Below are 4,011 nucleotides of genomic sequence, written 5' to 3' on the forward strand. Positions count from 1 at the left end.
TGGATTGTTGTGTTTGGTTCATTAAAAGACCGACTTAATATATATGGGACAATTCCCTTTTATCCAAATAAGTTCAAGTTGACAAGTTATATATACATATGTAAGAGGGATGATGTAACGATCCATTCCTTTTATGTAGATATTATATATTTGAATCTAATAAGTTCTTACGACTTTTAAATACATTTATATGATTAAAAGAAGTGTATATATCTTTAATTTAATATGAGAAATTACAATCACCCTTTATCATATTACATCCTTGTTATATTCCGTGGGATTAAAGGATAAAAAAGGCAAACATTCTTAAGAGGCTAAATAAACTCCCACATCGAAATTAAGGATCATATCTAATATCATTTAGATAACTCACTTTTTTCTATTTAGATATTGTTTGCTTTGGGTCTATTGAGTCATCACAACTTTAAAACGTATCTACATCAGCTCTAATACCATTCAAAGCAACCCATTTGCTTCTCTATCGGATATGAGATAATCATAGATGCTCATTCATGAATGTGAAGCAAAATTTTACCATATACAAGGAGTTGAAGCCGTCGATTAAATTCCCCTACAGACAGATGCATTCACATGATGATTGTGGTAATATTAGTCAGATGCCTTGACCTTTCTCTAGCATGCATCATGGGGTTTCTCATATTTGCTTTCGGTCTTTCTGGGAGTGGGGCTTCAGAGTAATAAAAGTGGGCTGTAGAAGGTGTGAATGTTGCTCTTCCTCCTGGATGCCAGCTTTGGAAAAAGATGGCATGCCCTTGGAGTTGGGTTGGCAAGGTAGCCACTCAGCCTGGCATGGTGCTGTTATTCAAAAACCCAAATATGTCAATTAGTACTGACCTTACTTTTAATTATGTACCATTTCCATGCTTAGCTTTTCTTCACTATCTGTTAGAAGTCCTAACTCCTTGGTCAGCTATGTGGGCTCCTTCTTGCACTATAAATGTAGTTCAGTTCCCACCTTTTCTACTGAATTCTTTGACATTGCAAACCTATTATTTTGAGTGATTTAGCTGATTTTCTTATACTACGTACTTTAGGCATCTAGGAGCTTTGAATTTGTTTTTTAAGTTTCCTTTGTACTTTCCTTAACTACCATGTGACCATAATTGACTAATTTGAACTAAATATCACACAATGGAATCAAAACAAACCAAGATAATTAAGTTTTACGGGGTATTTGATAAAATTTAATACTTATTACATAATGACTTAAGTTGATTTTAAGTTAATCATAGTTAAGTTATTAACTTAAAACTTGTTATTTAATTTTTATTTTAATATTAAGGTTTTTTGATAAAATTTATTCTAAATCATCAAATTAACATATTTATACTTATAAATTATAATTAGAGTAAATGAGGTCAAGTAAAAATGAAAGTCGTTGTAGTAGTGAAAGAGATCGTGGAGGTAATTAATGCAAATTATAGTAAAAAAGGAAAAGGAAATATGAATTTAAAAATAGTTAATTATTTTACTTATTAATTAAAGTTGTTTTTTACTTTGAAGCATGTCATTAAGTTATTTTACCAAACATACTTAGTTTGCTTAATGACTTAAATTAAGTTATTAAGTTGATTTACTAAACATTCTCCTAGTGTGAATATATTTTATGTATTTTTTTAAAATAGAAATTTATTCTAAAAGTGAATTTTCTTTAAATATATATTTATCTTATGTCTTTAAAAATTATTTTTAAAATTTTAAATTTAAGACAATTAAAGATTTTGATACCTCAATTTTCTAATATAAATCATTAAATTTTCAATGTAAGCCTTAAATTTTATATTAAAATTACTACTATTTTATATAGTATCCTACAGTAAATAATAAAAATATTGGTCTTGTTAGCCCATCTACTGACACATATAAACTATTTCCTCATTGACATGGGCCATAGGGCTTGAGAGGGAAGAGAGAGAGAGGGCTTATTCCTTTGGGCTTATCCCAAAGGCCATTTGTTAATTGTTACTAGAGTGGCCCAAGGCAGGCCATATTTGTTGAAACCAGGCATCTTGTGTCCAAACAGAACATATGTTTTGGTAACCCACAAGCTGTGTAAAGACACACATGGCGGGCACCGATTGGTCACCTGAAGATTTAGGATATGAAATGTCTGTCCATCTATCTATCCACATTCTGTGGTGCACCAAACATACACTATATACCGATAATATTAATTCTCCAATTCCCCCACCCATTTGATGTGATAAATCTTCTCGTAACTCCTACTCTTACATACTTGATCCATATTTCTCAGACTGCAGAAAAATGGCCACCATTACAGCCAGCAACCCAGCTACATCGCTTGTGCGTGCCAGTGTAGCGAGTAAAGGATTCAATGGATTTCATCACCCGTCCTTGGTAAGGTTTTTGAATGAAATTCTCTTCTTGTTTCGCTTGATCCATCCATCTTACATGGACATTTTCTTTTCTGGTTGTAGGCCTGCCAGCCATGGCGAAGAAGGGACGAGTGCGGTGCATGTCTGAGGAGAAGCCCTGTGGAAGCGACATGGGGTCAAGCATCAGCATGGGGGCGTCGTTGATGGCAGCTGCTGCTGCAGTGGCAGCGTCGCAGGGCCAGCAATGGCACTGGTGGATGAGAGACTGAGCACGGAGGGGACAGGGCTGCCCTTTGGGTTGAGCAACAACCTTCTTGGGTGGATACTTTTCGGTGTGTTTGGTTTGATCTGGGCTCTCTACTTTACCTACACTGCCACCCTCGAGGAGGATGACGAGTCTGGGATGTCCCTGTGAGCGAAAGGACAAAGTTAAACTGAAGAGTGAAAGAGGGGTGCGTAGAGAGAAGAAATGAAAGAAAATGGTTTGTTAGATCTTTGTATTAATTATTGCTTAAGCCATTTTCATTTGGTGAAGCATGTATTTGATTCAAAACCCTCTGTCTTTCTCTCTTAATATTTGTTTTAATTATTGTCGTTGAAGGCATGTGCCAATTTTGAGTATAATTGGTTCAATTAGGCCATTGAAGGCATCTTCTTTAGCCGCAGGTCCATTTCTAAGCCTAGTTATGGAGGTCTGTATCCGTACTCATAGCCCTTGATTCAATTTTCATACTCACAAGAAGCTTGATTTCTTAACACCATGAGATATTGGAGTTGATCACTAAGAGTGCGTTTGAGAGTTATTCTAGAAAACGTGTCTAACATTTATAATACTTGAATGATGAAGATTTTCAAGTATTAAAAATATTAAAAGCGTTTCCTAGAATTACCACTACTACAAAAATAGTTTATGGTGTCACTATTTATGGTGTCACTTTTAAAATAATGACACCATAGGGTTTATAATTAATAAAGGTGACACATTATATAAAAAATCTTCAATTGAAGTAGTTAGATGATATTAGTTTTATATTTATAGTGTCATTTTTTGGGAAGTGACATCATATAAAATAAATTTTTTTAAGTATTATAACTTAATGAGCCCACTTTTAGAATTAATAATGATGGATAATATATAAAAAGTCCATTGTTTCCATATCTCACCCACAATCCAAAATATCTCAATATATAAACCCTATATATAAAATCATGGTCTTCTTCTACGTTTTCTCTCACCCATAGTCAACACGCTCACAACCGACATTCTTCACTTTGTGGACTCATAGGTAACTCAAAATCTCTTAAATCTATTTTTTTTCTTTTATTAATGTTATTATATTAATTGTTTCAACATCTTTGAATTATGGTTTTTGTGAATTGTGTTTTCTTGAGTTGTAGGGAAGAAAACTTAGGTTTAATCTTCTAACATAGAAGAAAAAACTGTAGATTAATTGATTTTTTAATCTAAACCAAACACATGATCAAGTCCTTAAAAAAAAAAAGTGAAAAATAGGAAAAAAGGAATAATTTTTAATAAGTAATTGTTTGAAAATCGAAACCCTCTTAGATTCATCGGATCCGAATTCAAACTCGTCAGTGCGGGATTATCGGTATCCGACACAGGTTCGTTTTGCAGCCTCTTGATTCAGCCTCT

General features: G+C 33.5%; 1 pseudogene; it reads left to right on the plus strand.

Moving 5' to 3' along the window:
• Positions 1–2,188: 2,188 nt before the first annotated feature.
• On the plus strand, positions 2,189–3,099 carry LOC117929871 (annotated as a pseudogene).
• The last annotated feature ends 912 nt before the right edge of the window (positions 3,100–4,011 follow it).

Source organism: Vitis riparia, chromosome 14 (assembly GCF_004353265.1).
Source record: "Vitis riparia cultivar Riparia Gloire de Montpellier isolate 1030 chromosome 14, EGFV_Vit.rip_1.0, whole genome shotgun sequence".
Classification (NCBI taxonomy): domain Eukaryota; kingdom Viridiplantae; phylum Streptophyta; class Magnoliopsida; order Vitales; family Vitaceae; genus Vitis; species Vitis riparia.